The sequence below is a fragment of the Protopterus annectens genome, chromosome 1.part2 (assembly GCF_019279795.1).
Source record: "Protopterus annectens isolate FY-2018-M chromosome 1.part2, PAN1.0, whole genome shotgun sequence".
Lineage (NCBI taxonomy): Eukaryota > Metazoa > Chordata > Ceratodontiformes > Protopteridae > Protopterus > Protopterus annectens.
The window spans coordinates 814,802,287-814,828,077 of record NC_056727.1 but is presented as its reverse complement, the minus strand read 5'-3'; positions in this window follow the sequence as shown (position 1 = coordinate 814,828,077).

Here is a 25,791-nt window from a genome sequence, read left to right as displayed (position 1 = left end):
AGAGGGCTGAGGAAAGCTTGCTATTATTTCACTTATGGTTTATGGTGTTAGAGAAGGATAGGAGGGTTGAGGTGGTACTGTGGGGTGGCCTAAAACTATGCTGAGAGTTAGCCAACAGCTTATTCTGGCTAAGATAATGCATAAGTTGTTTATGGACACACTTCTCCATAATTTTAGCCAATGGTGACAGAATAGATATGGATCTAAAGTTTGACAGTTCAAAGGACTTGCCTCCTTTATGGAGTGGTATTACATGCGATATTTTCCAAATTGGGGGGATGGTGGCTTCAGATAAGGTTCTGTTGATTATGATGGAGATGGGGTATGCTATGGAATCTGCTGCCTTTTGCAGACACGCTGGTGGGAGGAGATCAGCTGCTAGAGTAGTTAGTTTTCATTTCTTAATTAGAGATCTGATATGATGTAGAAATAGGCTGAAAGCTAAAGGAGAGTGTGGTATTGGCTGGGGCAGAATTTGGGTTAGAGCACCTGGGTGCCAGTTGGCTGGCTAGGGATTGGATAGTCTCTGTAAAGAAACTATTGAAGGTATTTGCAATATCCTTTGGGGAATTATGGTTGGAAGCTGACGGGGTAGGAGTGGAGGACGGTCCTGGGTGAAGAAGTTTGTTTATTTCTTGAGGTTTGTCGTGATGTTTTTGTTGAAGATGGTATTAGAAGTTTATTTGTCTAGTATAATAGATTTTTTGTGTGATTCCTTAGCCATCGGTATTGGAGTTGATCTAGTGGGTCTTTTGTGGCACACCATTTGTCCCATGTCTTATTTCCTGCTATGATTTTTGATTTGGTCTCTTTTGAGAGCCAAGGAGCAGTTTTTGTTTTGGTTCTAATGGAGCGAGCAGGAGCATGAGAATCAAGGATAGCAAGAAATATGGAATTAAAGTATTAAAGTATTAAAGTATTAAAGTATTAAAGTATTAAAGTATTAAAGGTTGCTACCGCATCATCCAGTGAAAGAGTATGCTACTGCATTGTCCAGGGTAAGGGTACGCTACTGCATTGTCCAGGGAAAGGGTACGCTACTGCATCGTCCAGTGAAAGGTGCTTTAGGAGTGACCAATTGCAAGCTTTAAGTTCATTTTGAAAATTGGTGGAGTTTAAGTTCTTATTATTTCTGATGGTTTTAAAGGTGGTCTGGTGGGGGTTGTCCACCTTGTGCTTGATAATGTACATAAGTAAGTGGTCACTTAGGTCATCTGGGAGGGCCCCTGACACGTACATATAGGAGTGGCTGTTGATAAGTATCAAATCTAGGATACTGTCTTTGTTATTGGCTTTGCCTATCCTGGTGGGGGAGGATATGAGCTGCATAAGACTGTGCAGGTTGACATGGGTTGTAGGAGATTCTGAGGAACAGGTGTTCCAATCAATGTTAACATCTCCAAGCACCATAGTTTCTTGGGGGTAGGTACTGGATAACCAGTTGAAGATGTCTTCTAGGGTATTTGCATTATTACCTGGAAGAATGTAAATGCAGACAATGTTTATGCATTTGTTATTATAAATCTGTAGTTTGGTAATAAGAATTTCTGCATTATTAAATTGGGGTGGTTGTAGGGAGACCATACCGTATTTTTACAGAGTACAGCTACCCCACTACCCTTCCTAGTAGTACGATCTGATCCAAGTATGTCATACCCTGGTGGTATTACCTCATTGTCTTTAGTTACCAGTTTTAGCCAGGTCTCTGTAAGACATAATACATTGTAATACAATAATAATACATTCTAAGAGGCATGTAGATTATGGACCTTATTGTTTATGCTTCTGATATTTAGTTGGGAGGTCAGGAGAGAATTAGGGGGCCTATTAGCATGCTTATGTGCAGCCTCTTGGAAATGCAGACTTTGGGCTTTGCTATTTTATTAACATATGATTCAGAGACATGATTAGCCTTAATGAAGACCTCATTGTCAGCTAATTTACATGTCTCTGAATCATGCAAAATTACTGCCATTGCCGAACAGCACTTGTCATCAGTAATTACCACTGATGGCCCATTCTTTGTTTTAGCACAGGGATCGCCCTCAGTTACAGATGCAGGTAGTCATACACACACAGACACATGCACATATGGACACACACAAACACATACATATACACGCACACACACACACACACACACACACACACACACACACACACACACACACACACACACACACACACACAGACAAACTTCCCCATGTGCACACAGACATTCAATCAGCATGACACGTATCTCTCACTTGAAAGCATTAATGTCCTACTGTGACAACCCAGTCAGAGACACATAAAGATAGACAGACAAACACACACACACACACACACACACACACACACACACACACACACACACACACACACACACACACACACACACACACACACTGACACACATTCATACCCCGCCATCACTACATATCCGCTGATCTTTCCCAAACTTAACTGCAGTCTGATCTCTCCCACTAAAAATAATGAGGGAACACAACATTTTGGCTATGTTAATTATCACTGTCAGCCATGTTTCTACACCCAGTGAAGTGAATCACTGAATTGCTTGGCTGCATAAATCCCTTCTCGCAAGCATTTCTGGGTGAGACCATGTGGCTGATTAGCATTAGCAACTCCCTCGAATGCTTCATTACCTTATAGCATGAACATTGACACTGCCAACCACAGTGATTCTATCAACTGTATAAAATCATTGTGCTAGGCCTGTCTCTGAATCAGAAATGTCATCCGTGAGTAGTTAGATGCTCATGTTAGGGCTTACTGGTTGTCGAAGCCCTTTCTAAATTGCAGCCCATGCCTTGTAGGGTGCCTTAACACCTACACTGGGAGTAGAATCTGCACCACAGCCATTTTTATAACATTAACGAATATTAGCAGTGCAGTACAGTTACTGTTTTCCTCTCCCAAATCATGATTAACATGGTCAAGTAGAGAGTATTATGGAGGTACATCGAATGGTAAGAAATGTTTTCCTCCAGCAGTTAATACAGGAAGCAGGATAGCTGTGTCATGGTGGTAGCCCACTAATTTTGGGGTTTAGCATATTTTAGAAAGATAATGGAAGAACATTTCTTAACATTAACAATGGTAGAGAAATAGATGGTTATGCTAATAATCCTGGAGGGGAAGCAGCTGTACTTGATGTGTGTATGTGTGTGTGTGTGTGTGTGTGTGTGTGTGTGTGTGTGTGTGCGTGCGTGCGTGTGTGTGTGTGTGTGTGTGTGTGTGTGTGTGTGTGTGTGTGTGTGTGTGTAGTCATACAATTACAAATACTAACAATAACACCATTACATTATGATAATTCTAAATTGTTATAAAATGTCAGGTATTACAAGTAAAACAATAAAATCCAGCATGGGCTACACAATTACTTCAATAATGTATCCTTAAGTGTTTCTTACCCTGTAGCTGCAAAATAAAAATCTGTCATTGTAAAATACAGTAATGAGCTTAGATAATTGAAGCAAAACCTACCGAAGAGAACACTTAATAGATGGATAACTTATTAAACTAAATCCAAAAGATGTTATGTTTATGAACAATAATCCAAACACAATACTGGATGCACAGACTAAGAGCTCATTAAAGAGCATTAATGGATGGCTAACTCATTAAATGGAACTTGGAAGCTGTTATGTTTGAGAGTAAGTTATTCTGGCTGAATATTAGGTGTTGAGAGTTTGTGCTCATTAAAGAAAAAAAATAATGCAACTAACTAATAAGATGTGAAAAACATCCGTGTTTATACAGTTACCGTAGAGAAGATGCACCCCAAGCGATCAGTCCACGCTACATCCTAACATTTTTGCTATTTGTTTAATTTCAGAGTCTTGATAATCATATATCAGCTAATTATAAATAACACTGCATATTCGCAATGCAAATGTCTCTATGCAGACATGTTACTGCTATGAACAAAAACATTTTATGAAGTTTAATGTGATATGACAAATTTCAGTCACAATCCAAAAAAAGATAAATGTATGCCTGTTTGGAATTTCATTTTTCTTAATGAATAAATACATTTATTTTGGTACAGAGCCCTGCAACAGACCTATTATGGCCATATTTATTGCAGATGTGAGAATTCAACCTGCTAAGATAGCAACTTACAATTGCTGTTCCAAAACGCATTACTACAAATCTAAGATACATTGCTGGGGTAAGGTTTATAATAGATAAATCAATATTTCTTCCTCTTGGATGTTTGTCTGTAAAGGCATTTTGGTCATTCCTAGGTGATGCAGAGATCAAAATTTAAATATTTTCCACCTTATTTGATTTGCACTGGTAAATTAAATAGCTGTAATATCAACCTGAGTGTAATAGTTCTGATGTATTTACAGCTGTTGAAGGTATAAAGGCAACCAATATAGATGCACAAATGTTAGCAATACATGAATAGTTTCATGTCTTACAACTGTATTAAGATGAAAGCAGGGCTTTTTTTACTAAAAACTAAATATCATGTCTTAATATATTGCAAATTATTTTCACACCAGGGTGCATCATTCTAGTGGGACAGATTTCTGTAAGTGGTAAAATTTGTTTTATATATATATATATATATATATATATATATATATATATATATATATATATATATATATATATATATATATATAGTTTCATAGGTGTGTACTAGGCTAATGGCCCTGGAGCCTTTACAAGCATAGCCCAAAGACGTCCCCTGGCATTATGCCGTCCAATATTAGTTCCCAGTGCCTCTATCAAGTAGAGCCACTGGAGAGATTTCTGGGGTGAATTTTCTATTTCTCATCCACTCATCAAGATTTCTCTTGAAGAGGGCCAGTGAGGTGCTCTACTTGATGTGTATGGGAAGTCTATTCCAGATCATGGGCCGTCTCTGGGTTATGAACCTGTCCCTCCAGCATGTTCTGTTGATTGCGGTAATGAGGTTGAGGTCTCTGGAGCGGGTGGTGTGGAGGGATTGGGATTTCTTTAGATATAGCATTTCTAACAGAGCTGGGTCAGACATGGCTTGTTTAGTAGATGATATGAGACAGAGAATAGCTGGAGTTTTTTGAGTTTGTATGTGTAAAACATGTGTTTAAGACCTAGGATCCTCTTTGTGAAGTACTTTTGTGGCCTTTCCAGCTGTTGCTTGTGTCTAGTGAGGTACATGCCAAATGGCGCATTGTACTCAATGATTAGCCTAATGAGGGAAGAGTAGAGAGAAATGATGACCTCTTTCTTCCTGGATGCAAAACCCTTGATAATGAGATGTGCCACACAGAAGGACTTTCTGACCACAGTGGCAATGTGGTGGTCGAAGGAGAGGTTGCTGTCAACCTGTGTCCCCAAATCTCTTATAATGCCTTCAGTGTTCAGTGGGCTCCCATTGATGTGGTGATTAGTGGGAACTGAGTTTTTCCCAAAGGGGATGACAATGCATTTTTTGGCATTAAGCTTAAGGCCATGGTTTTGACACCAGTCATTGATCTCAGTGAGGCCTTTCTGTAGGATGTCTACATCACTTGGGGAGTTAATAATGGCTCCCAGCTTGCAGTCGTCTGTGAACTTGGTCAGCCAGAGTCCATCCGTGTTCGCCTGGACTTCTGAGAAGTAGATGCCAAACAGGAGAGGACCCAGGACCGATCCCTGTGGGACTCCACTCGTGAGTTGTCGGCAGTCTGACTTGAAGTCTACTACTTTCACACTGTGGGTTCTATCTGTGAACCAATTTGCAACCCAGCTAGACATATAGGGGTCGATGCCTAGTTTGGTGAGTTTATCAATAATTCCTGAAAGGGGAATGGTATCAAATGCCTTGGCCAGAGTGAGGTCGGCTGTATGAACTGATATATCCTTCCACCTATTTCACCAGCTCACTCTAAATGTATCTCTAACCTTGTACTCCTACCTCTTGCACCACTTCCCCTCCCCCTCTCTAACCAATCTTGATTCTTTCAGTTCCAAAATAACCTACTTTATCTAGTCTGTCTAAAAGGTGACCTCTACTCTATTTCCCTTATATCTTCAACTAGCTTTGAATATTCCCTTTTTTTCTAAACTCCAAAACAACTAGATACTACTCATTCAAAGGGATATGTAACTGGTTTCAAAACCCACTCCTGACTATTAATTTATTTTGTACAAAGTAGTTAAAATCATATTGCAACAAGTCTCATATTCTTCTGCTGATTGTTAATACTTTGTTTGTAACAAGTTTCATATTCTTCTGCTGATTAATACTTTGTTTTTAAAATCGTATTCCCCGAGGAGCTTTTCTCCCTGGGTCTCTGCTGAAAAGAGCCTAAAGCTGATTGTTAATACTTTGTCTCTAAAATCTAAATTTTTTTTTCCTGAGGAGCTTTTCTCCCCGGGTCTCTGCTGAAAATGAGACAAACGTCAGACTAACCCGGTCAATAAATGTAAAATAAATATATATATATATATATATATATATATATATATATATATATATATATACACACACACACATATTATAGATATAAATATTATACGACCTGGGAAGTGGTTTCATAGTTGCTGTTATGTTATTTCCTCTGTAGGACTCCTGATCTGATGATATAGTAAAATAAATTTGGTATAATTCAATGATTCTGTATGAGCTGAACAGAGTCCATACTTAAAGATTGCTCAAAGCATAAGGATAAATATGGGGTATCATGGTTCATGAAATCCCTTCTGTATACCTCCTCACCTGCTGTACCAAGGGTTTGCATATTAGGTGACTGATGATATGTGATTCCTGTACAACTTCTCAGATTATGCAGGGCCTGGAACAACACTGCAGGAAATCTTGAAGTGGGCCCTGTTTTCAAGCCTTCCATATACAGCAGACATTTGCTTCCAGCCTACTACTGCATGGATCCACCTAGATGCCAGTTCCTGCAATAGAGTTCAGTCATTTCTAGCTCCCTCTCCTGTGGCAGTGAAGTTTCCATGACAACAGTCATCTGCCAGTGAATGATGTGAAGTCACCGTCTATGTTCTCTCTCAGCTGTCTGTGATTAGAGTTCCTTGGCATTTTTCCCACCACATATTTCTGTTTTTCTGGAAACGATTATAGCCCTAGACCATCCACACATAATGACAAGTGGATGACTGTCACCCTGGACTCAGACTGGTAGACAGCAGTGTCACCTGCACATCACCACCTCCCACCTGTCTGTCATCAGAGACCATGACTTTTACCAGTTACTGGCACATTGCAGCTATACTGGAAAATCTTGTATTGACAATTAATGAATTCTACTAACCCCTACACCTTTCAGGAGATGACTGAAATACTATTTCCTTCACATCTATCTACCCATGTGACCCCTCATTTATCCTAAACTGACTTTCAGAATTGACATAAACCTGTAGGCATAAGATAGCATATATCTGTTTTCCCTGTTACTATGGCAATGTGATGCCTAATGTTTCTTCCCCAAAACTGCTAGTATTGTACCTCATTGTCATAATTTATAGTGTTAAATTTGATGTACTATGTTGTACTCTCTCTCTGCTCCGAGTGTTTCTTCCATGCTACTACCAAGATCCTGCCCTACCTTCCCCCATTTGTGTTTTCAGAGTAAAGGAACACAACTTTTCCTTGCTGTAAACATATATTCTTGAATCAGCCAAAGCCTTTCTTTCTGACATTGTTGATTATTTCATAGTTATTATGGGCAAACCTCTATGGAAATAGGTATAATATGTCACAGCATTGCTTCGAAAAATAAATCCCAAAATACATGACCTGATATGTATATGACATGTATTTTTAAGAGTAATCTTACATGTAAGCATCCCTGTTTAAGTATTACAGTCTAGGGCAAATGTTTTTTTGGTAATTGTTTATAGTCTCATGATCACAGTGATTATTTCTGGTGCTTTACTTCCTGTGGCATCACTTTAAATGAGCCTTGCCTAGTAGGCTAACCCAGTAAACCCAGGATAAAAAAACAAAATCTTAAATGCGTTCTTAAAACCTAGAAATATAATTGTCATTGCAAAAATGGAAAATTCTTGAATATATATTTGTGTAAAAGGACAACAACTGAGGTACAAAGGGGGCGACACAGAATTAAATTAAGGATGTTTGCATGACCATCCCTACTCTTATTATACTGATGAGATGTATACCTCTCAACTGTACAAATTTTCACAGAATATCCAGATTTTTGGCTCATATTTTTGGTCTGTTCCTCATAAAATTTGTGGTGTTCTGGCAAATTACTGGGATGATCTGAGGATTGAATTCACTAAATAATGACATAAATTTGAGTTTCAGACTTCAAATCCTTCAGAAAATCTATGTTAAAACAAATCCTGTTACTCTAATAACTTTCTAAGCTTATAAGAGTAATATTTAAAATATGTCCCTATTTTTGTTCTTTGTCCCCCCATTTTGTTGGTCTTTGTCCAGATTTCTTGCATTGAGAAGTTGAGAGGTATGATGAAATGTGCTGTGATATAAGTCAGTACCATACAAGCACTCTTCGCAGACTGCATTTTTATCCCTGCCATAGTGTGGTTGCATGGTATGCTTCAGCTTTGGACAAGCCTTGACTGTAACTTCTTTTCCTAAGTGGCTGATCTTAGATAGTTTGGCCTAGATTCCTATTCCAGGTCATTACTGGCATTGCCAAGTTCCTTTCTGTAGCTGACTGCACTGATGCATACAAATTCTAATCATCTAGATGTAAAAGAAAATACAAAAATACCATTTCATAGATTGTACAGCAGTGGAAAATGCAACAAATTCCATAAATGCACGTACCTGGCACACTCACATAAACCATGTTTTTCTGAGAGGGAAAGATCTCCTTCCTCACCCATACCCTTGCATCTCTAAATATACTAACTTTTAGATTGTGCAGCACTGGTGATAAGTGCAAAATTGCCTACCATCACTTTCATTGATCTTGATATAAAACACATCAGCATATATTTCCCAATTAACTGAGCTGTGAAGAAATGCAGTGCTGCAGTGCACTGAACTCCACGACTCTCCATACACACACACACACACACACACACACACACACACACACACACACACACACACACACACACACACACACACACACACACACACACACACGCACACACACACACACTATTATAAATATCTAGCTATCTATAGATATAGACATAGATATATAAGGAGAGAGTAAAGCTGAAAAACTTATCATTCAATAAAATATTTGATAGGTAGAGCCAGAAAGAGTTGGAAGATCTGTCATGTAATCCTGTTGGTGGAACAGAAGTAATCCTTTGATGAGGTGTACTTTTCACAGAAAATGAGAACAAAATCTACAGGCAGCAGAAATGTTTGCCTCTCACTACAGAATGATCAGAGAGGGTTACAGGCAGGGATTAGGTCTAAAGTACCTATATAGGTGGGAGTCTGATACCCAGGGAAGGTCCTGACCATGACCAGAGAAGCAAGGGCCATAGAAGGAAGATGGTCTGAAGTAATGCCAGAGATACAGGTAAAAAGTTCTGGACTCTCAGTATAAATGAGACTAAGGGGGGATGTGAGGTATTTAACTTTAGTGGATATTTAAGTTCTGTGATTTAAGTAGTATTATCATCACTATCCAAAAGCATCTTAAAGGGTTATTAAACTTGCATATTCCTATGAAAAGTTTATTTCAGTAAAGGTATACTTTAATTTATAAATGTAGTCTTCGTGCACTTTGCGAAAGGCAAAGATTTGTAATATGTGTGCTTTATTCAGCAAAATAAAAGAATGATGGTGTAAATGCTAGCCATTTCAATGAAATTCCCTGATGTATGGCTTGACTGTGCCTCAAGAAACTACAGTGGTGTGCTAATGCATGATTGATGTACTGCCAATAAAATGACCTGTCTATTTTTGGAAACTGCATATCATGCTCTCAGCATTGTGAATTGCATCCGTCTCTCTTCCTATCTCCCCCTCTCCCCCCCCCCTCTCTCTCTCTCTATATATATATATATATATATATATATATATATATATATATATATATATATATTTATATACAGAAATTGTTATATTAAGCCGGAAAACTAAAAACAAGTGGTAAAATAAACCAGGGGGTTACCACTTTACTTAGACATACTTCATCCTCATATCAGTTGACAACAGCTGCTAACAAGCTTTTTACAAACAGATTTCTTTATGCTCCTCTCTGTTGAATTTTCCTGCATCTGAGGTTGAAAATGTTGATACATTTTCAGACTATAGAAAAATTTGTCCTGATTCTTGTTAACAATTATTGAATAACTTTATATAAAAGAAAAAGCAACCAGGCCAGTTACCATCTTTAACACAGACATTTGGCTGTTTCTGGTATGAACTAAAGTAAATTATAGCAGGTCTTTGAAAGAAGAGAAAACACCATCACCTATGTAGAATGGTGAAAATTCTAGAAAGATGCATTTTCATTTGGTTTGAAGGGGAATTTCAGTTATTGATTAATGCCTAAAATCAAATACATTCTGAAAGGAGAATATGCAATCAATACCTTATAGCCTGTCTCAATGGCATGGAGAGATACAGCCCTGATTATGGCTCAGGTAATTCAAGTCTGAGCAGTGGCTCCGACTCTTGAGAGCACAGGCATGGAGATGGATAAATCTATCCGGGGGGGGGGGGTGGGTGAAGGAGTATATGTGACTAGGGCACATGCATTGGTTGAATTTGCCTCCTGTGGATATATGATGATGAGATGTAACCGCCTTGCAGAAATGAGGAGTGATGTAGCACTGATGCCCATTGCATGTCCCACCATGTGGTTGTCAGTGGATATGTGAAGGTTGTGGGGTTTAACGGTAAAAAAAACCCTTGAGCCACCTTGATGGCTGCCTTAATGATTGGCACTTGCAGCTGACTGTCACTGAGGTGATGGCAAATGAATGAGCCATCTGGCCCAGAAGGGGATGATGACAGTGTATAAGCAAAATGGCAGAAAAATAATAAATAACATACATCTTTCTACAAAATATTAATGAAAACACAAAAATAATTTATCTGTACATATACATTTTATGCACCTGTCAAAGACTTTGAATTTTTCAGTGCACTAATTTGTTGAACACATTATCATCCCTATATATTGACACCCAAACAGCGAACTGGAGAGCAGTGTGGATGGATAGAAGACAAGTTAAATTTAAATACGGTCACAGTGTCAGTCCCAAAGCTGGCTCTGCACTGACAGCATGGTATTGTGAAGCTCTGGCTGTGTTCAAGATAAACCAGGCCCAGCTGATTTCTAGTTGCTGCAGGAAATGTCAGGAGATGGTGGGACAGAGAAGACAGTGCCATCATACACATCCTATGGGGAGGTAAATGGTCTTGTCCATTTTAATGGCATCACACTTAGAAAGTGCAGGGAAATGTCTTTGTAGAAAAACTTGTAAGACTATAAACACTTCTGGGGATTCAACTCTGGGAACTCTGTAGAAGATTTGACTGCTACCAGAAGAATTTTTTGTTTTAGATTCCATACTTAATGAGCACATCCCGAAGGGGCCAGCTGAGAGTAGATTAATCTATTCCAGTGTGTGCAGGATTTGTACTTAACAACATTCCTTATTAGAAATAACTACACATGCAGTAGATAATCTAACAGGGTGTGCCAAAGGTAACAAAACAATAAGCCAGTTGCACAAGTATTTGTAGATAAATCTGTCAAGCTTGATACATACAAAGATGTACATTATCTAGATGGATGAAAAGCCAGGACAGTTTGGGGTTGTGCTTTTATTCATTGCTGATAATAAAACAAGTGGCATTTGCTCAGGTGAGATTTCTTAGTAGCAGGTTTTCTGGTCCCTTTCATTATTGACAAGATTCTTAGAAGGGTACAGTCATCCATCTGTTAGACTCAAGGAGGATAGGTCTGGAGGTAGAAATCCTTTTCCCCTGCTGAAACAACAAATGACATTTTTGGTAGTGTTAATTGGGGGGTTGGATATCATCTGTAGTGTTATATGCAAGACCTTCTTTAACAAGTTGGAGAATAGTAGACATTTTGCCTTGCTTTACATTCAAAAGCAATTACTGGATCAAGAGAGCTGAAAGAAAGACATACAACAAATGGCAATACAATAAGAAGGGAAAGCCATCAGCTTTCCATGCTGTTTGTTGTTAGATTTCTGCTAAAACTCAGGAAGCTGTGCATTTTTTTGAGATTATGTCTGTCTTGCTAATGTGTGAATGTGGGAAGTGTAATAAAATGGGAAAATCTTAGTGATTTTTTAGAAATGAAAAATGCACGTGAAATAAACTAAGCTGTTTCAAATTAAAAAAAAAAGATAATTGCTTGCAAGATAAAACTTGACAGAAGTTACATTGTTATTCCCTTTTCAAAATGGTATGTAACTGCATTTGTCACTGTGAAAATGGGCTATAGGATGAAAGTGCGTAGAAACACATGGCACTCTAAGGAAGATGACGAATGTCTATGCTTTGGTGGGAATGCATGTTAGCTACCAGCCTTAGGCCTTGCTTTTTGACTGTGCAAATGTGTTAAATGCCGCAAAATCTGTTGATTGAAGATTCTTGCTGGGTCACATGATAATGATGCCTGATTGGGATAGCATCTTATTTGGACTCTCCCCACCTTGAAGTATGTAACAGTGAAAACCGGAAACATTTTCAAAAATTCAAACCAAATCCGCAGGAAATCCTGTTTAGAAACTTAGTAACAGAGAACATGTCTCTTAATATTAATCAATTAAAAGTTACAGGCAATACTAACTAGAGTTACTTCTGGGGGAGACCCATTGAGACAGAGATGAACTTGTATCATACTGCTTATAAGAACTGTAAAAATTGCATTTTGGACTTAAAGAACACAAATAGTAAGGGCACAGTGTATTTTAGCCCAAATTGGTTAGTTTATCGTTCAGATATTAGATAGTTGTTTTCTGAATATTATGTCTAATTCACATATACGTGCTATCCAATCAGACTATTACAAGCTTATCCAAAACACCTATTTACAAGTTCCCTCCAGCTTCAAGGATGGCAAGGCAAAATAGTCTGGGGGAGAAATTGAGACTGCCCATCCAATTATTTTTGGTTTACCTTGAAGGTGGCAAGGTTGCATCTCTGCTTGGTAAAAAAAATGGAAGTTTGATCCAGAGGTGAGGGATACATTCGATTATAAATCTATCATGTTGATGTGTCTTAATTATCTGTTGATGATGGTTCAGTTCCTTTAACCACACATTTGAGGTGCTATTTATTTTGTGAAGTAAAGTGAGATAAAAAAATATTGGATTTTTCATGGCTTGAAAGGCTATACTCAGATCACCACAGAGGAGTCTATATAAAAGACTGAGTACAGACTGAGGGGTACCAGCCTATCATGATAACTAAGATTTTCGAGGACACTGATCTTTTTAGCTATTAATCTCTGAGGTCTCTTAAATTGAGTGATATGTTTAGACAAATACATGACAAAAATTGCATTATATTCAATAATGGGTCTGATGAGATACAAGTAAAGGGGAATTAATACTCTTTGGATCTAGTGGAGATGCTTTTGGAAAGTAGATAAGAAGGCATTATCAACTAGAATACCTGGAACCTTTACATCAGTGTCTGAATGGAGGTGTGTGTCACCTACATGGTATGTGAAAATGTTTTGTTTACCAAAATGAATTATCCTGCATTTTTTCACATTTAATTTGAAGCTATTGTACTAACACAAATTGCTAACCTATGTTGGAGCAAATTGCGAGTCAGTTGAAGATCAAATAATGGCATAAATGGTTAAAGCCTTCACCGTATAGACACACAGTACAGGGTTTAAGTCTGACTGTGGATTATTAGCTAGGCTTAAAATGACACTTCAGGAAATTAGTCTAATATTCACTATGAACACCCTATCTGCTGTTAGACAAACATAGGCCAGGAGTGTTGCCCTGAAGGTCTGAGAAATAAATGTCATGGGAGAGGGACCAACAATGAGCCCTGTGGCACATCACAGTGGCAACTTTTTTCTTTCATAAGTTTCACCTGTGACTCTGACCACATGTGCTCTGTCAGACAGTCTGATATCTGATCTGGTGCTCATCTCTAGGAGAAGAAGTGCCAGGTCGTAATGCCTGGTGTTCTCACTCTCTGTCTGAGAGCAAAAGAAAAAAAAAAAGGTCTGTTCTTCAATGTGGTGCTTCTTCCTTTTCTTCTAAGGAGATTCCCTGATCTGGTGCTCCTTTCCATCTAAGGAGAAGGACAGCCAGATCCTAATACCCTCCTGCAATATTGTCTGCCCCCATGTTTATGTGAGGAGTCTAAAATTGAAAAAAAAAATCTGCCAATTGTCTGACACCTTGAACCTGTAGCAGCTGCCCCTTTGCCTCACTGTAGCTACATTTCTGCCTGTAATAATCAGAGTCTGTAGTTGGGCCACCATTGTGTAATGACATCATAATGGCTATTTCTGTAGCTTCAGGAATGTAACCAATGGAGAGGCTTAGATGAAAGAGGTTAAGTAGAGATTCAGGTAGGCCATATTTGGCATTGATAATATCACAACCTGAGATATTATAAGGGCCATGGAAGATGTGTTTTTAGCTTTTGAGAGGGCTTAGAAAACTGTTTCATAGTAATTAAAGAAGGTGGCTGGATTGCAGAATCTGTGGAGTAGCTATAGTTGTGGGTGGAGTAAATTTTGCAATAAATTTGTCAGCTAGAATATTAGCTATTTCTTTTGGATCAGAGTGTGTACTATTATTGTAGACTAGCACCAAACATTGTCAGGTGTTAGTTTTTAATTTCCTGACATAGTTAAAAAAGATTTGTAGTTACTTTTGGCTTTAGTTGCTGTTTTAAGTTCATAGTCAGCTTTGAGATTCCTAATGGTTCTCTTAACATCTTTACTTGTTTGCTTAAGACTGTTCTTAAGGTACATTGCATGAGACCACTTATAAGCATTAAGCAATTTCTTTCTCTTGTTATGTAATTGATTTATACATGTACTCCACCACAGGTGTTTGTTTTTAAAATATTTGGTGCAGATAGGGACTGCCTTATCAATACAACTATTTAAGTGAGAGCAGAAGTCAGAGACATAGGCAGAAACTTTAGAGATGGGCTCAATCAGACGAGGATCACAGCGGAATTTATTAAGATCATCAAGTAACTGAAGAAAGTTTACTTTTGAAAATCCCCATATACGGCTGTATTTTCAGGGAAAGTACCACACATTTTAAAGGAAACGATTACTTACAAGTCAGGATGATACATATGGAAATGTGCAAGAAGTGGCCATATTTATGAGGACAAGAACAAGGATATTGGTACCCCTAATAGGGTGTTTAACTTTTGCAAACAGTTATGTATGATGTCAGGGAAGTGCTGGACATGCTGACCATTGGTAGAGTAATCATCATCATCATCATCAACCCCCTTTTACACATTATCTACATGGAGTCGGGTTGTTGTGTCATCTGTCCCCATCTGTCTCAATTCACTGCCACTCTCTTACCTTCTGAAGTCATGAATGACTATTGCAAGTCTTCTCTTATACAATCCATTCATCTTTTTGCTGCATACCCTCATTTCCTCTTGCCTTCCTTCTGTATGTCCCAAATCTTCTTGACCAGATTGTTTTCTGCTTTTCTGCACATGTGCCTGGACCATCGTAATCTGTGCTCTTTGAACTTCTCTGCAATTTGAGCTACTTTGGCTTCTACCCTAATGTTCTCATTTCTTCATTTGTCCCACAGTGTGCTTCCTACCACCTGTCTCAGAAACTTCATCTCCCTCAACTATCACAACAACTGGTTTATCTCACCTGCCCAGGTTTCTGTACCATACAGTAGTACTAGTCACACAACTGTTTTGCACACCTTACTTTTCAGCTTTTTTGTCATTCTTCTCTCATATACTACCCATAACACTCTGTGCCATTTGGCTGCTGCCTCTCTGATTCTAGTTTTGAACACCTCATTCAGACTTTATTTCTTCTCAATCACGCCTCCCAGATACTTGAAGCTATTAACCTGTTCTACTATTTTCCCTTCTATCTCAGTTCTCAGTTTCTTCTGATTTCTCCCATTTGCTGCCATGACACCTGTCTTATCTGTACTCAGTTTTATCACATGTACCTTCAGTTTTGCATTCCATTCCCCTATCCTTTGCTAAAGTTCTTACTCAGTGTCTACCTGTAATGCCAAATCATCTGCTTACAGCAATTATGTTAATCTGTTCCTCCAACCTGTTTTCTGATGTAGTCCTGTGACAGTATAAAGATCAGTGAGCTCAGAGCTTCATAGGTTCATAGGTTCATAGGTTAGTACTAAGCTAACTGCCCTTGCGAGCCATTGTAAGCCTAGCCAATTCTCCCTTGTGAGACTCAAACTCTGCACCTTGTGTTTGTAAGGCAAACACCTTAACCATTAGGCCACCCTCTCATCCCTGAACCCTGGTGCACACCCACTCCTGCCGGGAACCCCTTTGTGAGCTGAACACTCTTTGTACTTAAGTCATTAGGTCTTTGTACATAGCCTGCACTAATTCTACCAATGTTTTTGGGAGTTTGAAACACTGCAGGAACGAGCTTTCTTTGCACCTTGTCAAATTCTCTCTCCAGGTTGAGGAATGCCCAGTTGGACTATTTCTTCCTCCCTAGCTTCTTCTTAACAATCTGTCTCACTACAAACATTCAGTCAGTTATATTGCACTCTGATCTGAATACAAACTGTTTATTTCCCATCTTACTTTCTGCTACACTGCATATTCTTTTATTAATCACCCTCTCCAGAACATTCATGCAGTGTTATAGAGTTTGATACTTTTTGTACTGTCCACAAATGTGGATGACCCTTTTATTCTTAAACACTGGCAATGGTATGCATATTCTCCACTCATCTAGGCTACGGCTTTCTCTCCACATTGATATGAGTACCCCCAGGAGACATTTCTCTTCTGTCTCACGCAGCATCATGATCATATCTGCAGAGGAGTTGCTCGGCCATTTGGAGGCCAGGGGAAGAGCCTCATATGGTGCCCCTTACAAAGCAAAAAACATTTTTTGAATGGTAGTGGTAAAAAATGCCATGACAACTTTTCACAAAAACATAGACAGGAGGGTAAAAAGCATGTCCAAACACGATGTTTTATTTAACTGTCATGCAATGCATAAACAAACACAACACAGCTTTAACAATTTAAAGAAACCACACAGATATTAAAAATAAAGCAGAATTCAGCACAATCCATATCTCTTTGCAGGTACAGTTTAAAGGCCAACAGCAGCATAACAAATTATAATAATAAGAGCTTTGTAAATATGAACTGCAGCACAGAAATACATTTGGCTGGTGAACAGACAGAAAAATCATTACCCAATGGAGAAGCAGCTAAAATATACATACTGATCCTTCAAAATATCTCTATAATATACCACACAAAAAAGCTTAGTGTGCATTGCTCCTTGTATCATAATGTTTTAATAGTTAGTGCTAGTTCAGTGAACACTGGATCAGCCACACACCAATGTCTGGTTTATTGTCTAGTAACAGCATGCCCCAGTGGCATAATAAGATACCAGACACTTATGCTGTGTGAGTTTACTGTTTAGCAACAGGGATGTATTCTTCTAGAAATTATAGACTTGTACATGTGAGTGCCTTATTTCAGTTATAAAATGACTCCCAAACATAACAGGTAAATAAAGATAAATGCAAAGTGAAAGCAAGTAAGCAACAGAAGAAATAAAAAAATATTGGAAAAAATAGTCCTTTGGATTAAATTGCTTCTGACAGTATGAGTCATACTAGGTTTATTACATACCCACAAGGTATAGGGTTTGATTCTTACCTTTGGAGTGAGAAACTTGGCTAGGCTTAAAATGACTCACAAGGGTAGATGACCTTTTACTAACTTATGAAATGTCCAGAGGTTCACCTCATAAAATTTGTGGTTTTGTGGCAAATCAGTGATGACTGAACTCATTAAATGATTACATACATTTATGTTTCACAACACATTTCCTTCAGAAAATGCATACTGAGGGGCGTGGCCAAGGATGAACACAGGATAGCAGCAGATTTCTTCAGCTCCACCAACATAACTACACTGACAGGAAATAATTACTTTAAAATTCAACTAATGTAATAATTTTCTTTCTAAAAATGTTTGGAATACTAGTATCTTGAATAATATCTAAAAAAGAAAGAAAATTTTAATAATTTTCCTGTCAGAAATCTTCTTGGAAATGTCTCTTTCATCACCTCTGTTCAGAATGAGTTCCAGTAAGGCAAACAGTCAGGATTCCAGCATCAAGAAAGAGCTTCAGTCTCTAATATCTACTATTCAGCAACTAACAACCAAAATGGACAAACTGGATACTAAAATTGATAACTTTATAGAAAAAAACACAAAACAAATGGATTTGTTACATCAAGACTTACAACATCAGAAAGCCCAGATTACAGGTATAGAAGAGACTCTTAATGATATGGACAACAGAATTCAGGAAGAAGAAATTAACATTGAATTTTTATTGAAACAGAACACACAACTTCAATCCAAACTAGATGACCTTGAAAACAGATCCAGACGCACTATAATATAAGGATTTTTGGACTGCCAGAAAATATAGAAGGTAACAACATTACTTCCTTTTTAAATACTTGGCTTCCCAAAACTTTAGATCTGTCAGAAGCATTTTATTTTGGTATTGAAAGAGCCCATAAGTCTTTATCTAATTCTAATACAAATAAAAAGTATCCTATATCAGTTATTGTAAGATTTTTATCATCTTATGACAAGGAGATGGTATTAAAGGCTGCATGGGCTAAAGCTCCTATAAAAATTAATGAGGCAACTGTGCGTTTTGACAATGACTATTCTTCCTTGGTAATAACAAAAAGAAAAGTTTTTTTGTCATTAATAAGAGAGCTTAAGAAAGCACAGTTCAAAACTCATCTTTTATTTCCTTCCAAACTAAACATCTTTTTACCAGATGGCCCTAGAATTTTTGAAGACTTGGACTCTGCTTTGCTGTATATTAAAAAAAAATATATATTAGATAAAATAGAAGATATGGAATGGGCAAGCCCTTCGCTAAAGAGGATGGCAACAGGAACTTCTTGGAAGACTTCAGAGAAGCAAAAAAGACTAAAAAACAAATGACATGTTCTATATTTCTTTGAACTCTTTAATTACAGTTACTACATTTTCAAGAAAGCCACAAATATCTTAAGGATTTATTCAAAGTTACTTTTTTGTGTGCAAAGAACTGAATTTGTTTTATAAATAATCAAACTTTCTGAGGAACAAATAACCTGTTATGAATCAACTTGTTTCTCTTTGTGATAAAGAGACCTAAGGTTAGTAATTTGATACATTTCCTTTCTCTTCTTGTTTTAAATAATGGCATTCTCTTTAAACTATACATTCAGTGAGGGGTGGGGGAGGGCAGGGAGAGAGGTTTGATGGAAAATATGAAATAAGGGGAAAAATAATTGATTAGTTTTTTTAAATTATTTATGCTGTTTAAATACTGTTGCTAAATATTATACCATGACTTAATTACTTAATACATGATTTCAAATAATATGTCATGATATAATTGCAGTTAACTAGAACTAAAGTAGTTGAAAGTAATATGTCTCATGTTCCACTTTATTAAAACAAACAGCAAGTAATATATCTTTGTAAAAACAAACAGCAAGTAATATATCTTTGTAGATACTCTTTGTAGGTCCCTTTCTCTCTCTCTCTCTCTCTCTCTCTCTCTTATCTATAAAATTATATGCTTCTGATAATACTGATATGTGTATGTAATAAGATCTGAATGAGAAAATGAAATGGGGCATATAAAAATAAGTTGTGTTTATGTTAAACAACTGTAGGCTTGGTTTCACTGTCATAGAGATTGTAATGACTTGTAAAATGCTTTGAGAAGGTTTTGCACTGTTTAGATTCATTTGTATTATAAAATGAATGTCAGTCACTTGCTTTTACTAAAATTCCCGCCAGAATGTTATGGGAGACAATCTGGGATGTGGGTTTCCTCGTGAATAGTGTCCTCGAGTCGTTTTAAAAGCTTCAACACTCAGAATACACGCAGAGAAGCTGAAAGCAGCCATTTTGAACTTTGACCCCTGATTTCACACTGACACATCGCAGATCCAAGAAGTAAACTGTTTCAGGAAGTAGAACTGCTGTAAATGCAAAGATGAAAAACAAACTTTATGACATCTAAATGTGAGTTTTTCTTTATAATAACTTACTTATTTAAGATGTAATTTATAAAATATAAAAGTTAAAATGATTTTAAATGACTTAATATGACATAGTAAACTAATGAGATATTTTAGAAGGCATAGAAGGTAAAACACATGTACACTTGTTTTTGAAAGCTTATATGACTGCAGCACTTTAATGTATATAAATGCTTATGATTTAAACATATGTAATGTTATAAATCATTTGCCTTGACTAACAGACAAGTACATGTATCATCATGATTATAGTTTAGAAGAAATTGTCATGTGACATATTTTAAAGCTGCAGTTCAGATATATAAAAAAGAGATGGTTTTCATCACAATGATTTATGTATAACTAGGAATCAACATTGCTGTGCAGTATGTTCTTTTAACTTATGCATGAGAATAAATATTTATTTAATTGGCAATAATAAATATGAGAAGGAAGCTTTTGGTGCAAGTAACTTAAAGTTTTAAGAGATTTTAACTGTATTACTATGGCAGAAAGTGGGAATACCCTAATATAAGTAATGTCTGAACCATAATAGCCTAAGATAATATATGTTATTGAATTCAAATGAGCATAAACATATAATAAGAACTTATTCTTACAAACTTTTATTAAACTACCATATAGATATTCCTCTTTTTTTTCTCTCTCTCTCTCTCTTCTTTGCTCCCTTTATCAAGATTGTTAGAATGCTATTTTGATTATGAGTGTATTATACAGAATAGATGTACATAGTTGTTTCTAAATGTTTTATATGTTTATATGAAGCTGTTATAAAAATTGTTTAGCTTTGTTATAATAGATAATCAAGTTAAATGAGGTTAACTTTAGTTAATAATAGTTAGTATTGAATTAATTTGGTGGCAGCTGAAGTACTGCTGCTTAGGATAGGGGGATAACTTGAGTGGTATTTGCTACTCGAAGTTGGAGTTTTCAACTCCAGGCTGGGTGCAATGTTTAATCCAAACATTATTTTCACCTGATTATTGTTGTATGTATATAGTTTTGACATCCACATCACATTTTATAAACTCATTGTCACTACAAATAAAAGTAAAAGCATACAAAATTCCATAAGATTTTCATTAAATACAGCTATAATTAATGGAACACCTAAAGGAGGAGACATAATAATACTTATTTTGTTAATTATTATTCTGATTATATGTTTTATATGTTCATAGAAGTTAAATGGTATCTCTAAAAGGAATTTCTTTAAACATTAATGGATTGAATAACCCATGTAAAAGGGCAAGTTTAATGAGATATATTAATTTGCATAGAGCCAACTTAATATTCCTTCAAGAAACACATCTCCTGAAAAAGGATATAGATAAATTAGCTACTAATAAATATACAGTCTTGGTTAGCTCAGAACACACACAGAAAAAAAAGAGGAGTGGCTATCTTATGGAACAAAAATATGCCCATACCTAAAACTATTAAGTCTTATAAAGATGATAAAGGAATGTTTTGTATGGTTACAATACAGATTAATGGGAAAGTATATACATTAATCAATGTATATTGGATACCAGGAATTGGCACTAATACAGTGAAACACCATATCTATAAGATTATATCATTTTCTATAGGAGATATTATTTTAGCAGGTGACTTTAATTGTATCCTACATGAAAAAGATACTACTACTACAGGAAAGAGGAAAATTACATCTAATGCAAAACATTTAAAGGATTTTATTAATTTATATCATTTGAATGATATTAATAATCAGATAGATTCTAAATCATTACCATACACTTTTTTTCTAACAGATATAAAACATATTAAAGAATAGATAGAGTCTTTATTTCTAACCAAATGGTAACAGACTTAATTAATTCCAAAATCATTTCATGTCCTATATCAGATCATAATTCAATTGTCTTTGAATTCATGGTAAAGAGTACTTATAATGTCCAGATCAAAAGAATACCAGCATACTTAACTCAACTAAAGGACTATAAAGATTATATACTTACAGAGGAGCAACATTTCTTAGACTTAAACACTACACCTGATGTCTCCATTGTTTACATTTGGGATGCTTTAAAATCATATTTGTATGGACAAAGTATCAGATGGTATAATAATAAAAGGAAATCCTGGGACAAAGAATTACTAGATATTCAAAGCAAATTAGACTCATATAAACATAATAATAAAGAAAATATTATGGACAAAAAAGTAATTGAGGAAATAAATAAATTAAATGAGAAATACAAAGAAATGTTAACTCATAAAGTCAAAATAACATTAGAGAAATATAAGTTTTTGTCTTACTCAATAAGTCCCAAATACTTACATAGACTTAAAAATAAAACAAAAAGGCTGAATAAACAAAATCATATCAAACAAATTTTCTCTCCAGGGAAAAAGAAGAATGTTTCTAGTTTACCAGAAATATTAGATGAATTTAGAAATCACTTTCATAAAATTAATCACAATAACATTAACATGGATTCTAAAGATAAAATAAAGAAATTTATAACTACAAACATGAACAAAAAACTTAATAAACAACAGACTAAATTAATAGATAAAGATATTTCATATACAGAGGTTATTACACAAATAAACAAACTTAAATCAAACAAAGCACCAGGTAATGATGGCATTATACCAGAGATTTATAAAATTCTTCCTAAAAGTACTTACTCATTAATACATAGGGTTTTTATTTCAGCTCAAAATGAGTTAATAACTCCCCCATCCTGGCAATACACATTTATTTCACCAATTTTAAAACCTAATAAAGACCCAACCAGATGCACTTCATATAGACCTATTTCATTACTTAATGTTGACTATAAAATGTTTATGAGTATTTTTGCTGACAGATTAAAGACAATCATTCCAGGTATAATAGATATAGATCAGACAGGCTTTATTATAAATAGAAATACTTTTGATAATATAAGAAGAACTTTAACGTTAATTGATTATGCAAACAGGAAAAAGAAAGACAACACTTATTAGTCTTGATATAAGTTCAGCATTTGACTCAGTAAGTTGGGACTACTTGTTTATCTTATTGAAGTGTACAAATTTCTCTGATGCATTTATGAATCTAATTGAACATCTATATAAAGGAGCATTGGCTTACATTAAGATAGGAACATATGTTTCACAAAAAATACCCTTATTAAAAGGTACAAAACAAGGGTGTCCACTCTCTCCACTATTATTTACTTTAATTATGGAGCCTTGGGCTAATTTGATTAGAAACAGCACTGATATAGTAGGATTTGATATAGATGAAAATACAATATCTAAAATTCAACTTTTTGCAGATGATGTTCTAATTACATCAGCAGGAACTAACTCTTCTATGCAGTCATTATTTGATAAAATGACAGATTTTAAAAATATCTCTGGTTTGATATTTAATGAAGAAAAAACTAAAATATTACCTATATACACACAAAAAAATGTCCTCACTAATGGTTTTCACAAATATATACCCAACTCAGGTCAGATAACTTACTTAGGTATAATATTAACTAAAGATATTAAATCTATTATACATAATAATTATAGTAACTGTCTTCATAATATACAAAATCTTTTCAATAGCTGGAACAATATGTTTTTTACCATGGAAGAGAGACTCACAATTATTAAAATGATAATATTCCCTAAGATATTATATTTAATGCAATCAATAATACTCCCACCTACAAAAATAATTATTAAGAAATTGAATTCACTAATGTTAAATTTCTTATGGGCACCTAATAGACCTAGGATTGCATTAAAGAAACATACTAATAGCTGGTCTCAAGGGGGCATTTCATTCCCAGACTTTAATTTATATACTATCTCTTCTATTATAAAAGTTATTACTTTGTTAATAGATCAGTCATATGTTGCAAAATGGAAAGATTATTGGGAACTAATTAGCATTCACTTCATGAAAATCACCTTAATACATAAAAATACTATTGTAAATAACCCCATGTTATGGTTATTGAAGGAATTTTGTACATCATCTATTACACCAAAAATATCTAGCTAGTTATCCATTAAATATTATTAAATATCGTAATTTTATATTTATGCATCCTAAGTATAAGGAATGGAATTTTATCCTATTCCCTATAATGTATACACAAAATATTATTTTATCAACCACCTCTGAAAGAATTCTTTTAGTCACAGAGAATGATTTAAAGTATTGGTATCAGTTGCTGTCTGACAACAAAGTAAAAAAATTAGACTTCTTAAAGCAAGAATTCGATTTGAGAGAAACATGTTGGTTAGAAATTCAGACTTTTAGACAACATCTTATTAATAGACTTGATTTAATGTCTTTAACAGTTAAAGAATCTGTCCCAATTCTGATTGATTACTTGATATTAAATTTACAACATAGGGTTTCTGATAAAGGTAAGCTCTCACACATACATAAAATTATTAGAGAAGAAACTCATTACAGTTCAGATACTTATTGGAATTATTTTATTTCCATTAATGGTGAATCACCAAAACAACAAGATAAACAATATATATTGGAATCTGCTTATAAAACTACTTCTTCCATTAATTGGAGACTTTTTACTTGGAAATTTTTACATAGATCTTTCTATACACCTTTAATGGTGAATAAAATAAATAATAAAGACAACTTATGTAAAAGATGTAATGTAGAAATAAATGCTGATTGGGCACATATGTTTTATGACTGTATAAAATTGAAGGAATATTGGATGTTAATCTATGATTTTTTGCAGGCTCTTTTCACAGATAATTTCATTGTCTCTAAATCACTTATATTATTTAACACTCCTGTTCCTAAATGTGTTAAAAAGTTAAACTTCCCTTGTTATGGTCTATTCTAGCAGTGGCTAGAAAAATAATAACCAGAAACTGGATTTCAGATACTCCTCCTTCATTTAATGAATTTAAAAATGTTATGACAGAAGTGTGTCATATGGAATTAATGACAATAAAGTCAAGAACTACTAGAAAAACGTCTTACTATACTATATGGGATACTTTACAAAACCTGTTAAAAAAATCTTAGTTTCATTAGTAAGACATTACAGTTTAATCAATTGATTTGATTTGTAGTGGATGTCTCTGTAAATATTTTGGTTGTTTTATTAAATGTTATAATTATTTACATTTTAATTGCTTGTATACGATTGTTATGATATTTATTTTGTATGCTAAAAACAATAAACTTGTTTTTAAAAAAAGAAAATGCATGCTAACACAAATCCTGTTATTCTAACAACATTCTAAGTTTAAAAGTGGTAAGAGTAGTATTTAAAACATGCCCCTGTTTTTGGGCCTTTGACCCCATTGTTTTGCCCAGATTTCTTGTGCTAAGAGGTATGCTCCCATGACACTGCTTTCGTCAAAGACAGAGGCACATGCAACTGACCAAGAAGAGAATAGCAATATAAATGTGGAGGGTGAGGGTGGCTTGCTGCAACACTGGGGATACAGGGGAGCCTGCCACTCTTCGGGAAAAAACACGTTAATGACAGTAATCCTGGTCATCAGGGGCTTAATCTTTGTTGAGTCAGAGCGGAAGGATTTACTATATCCTTGTTTTTA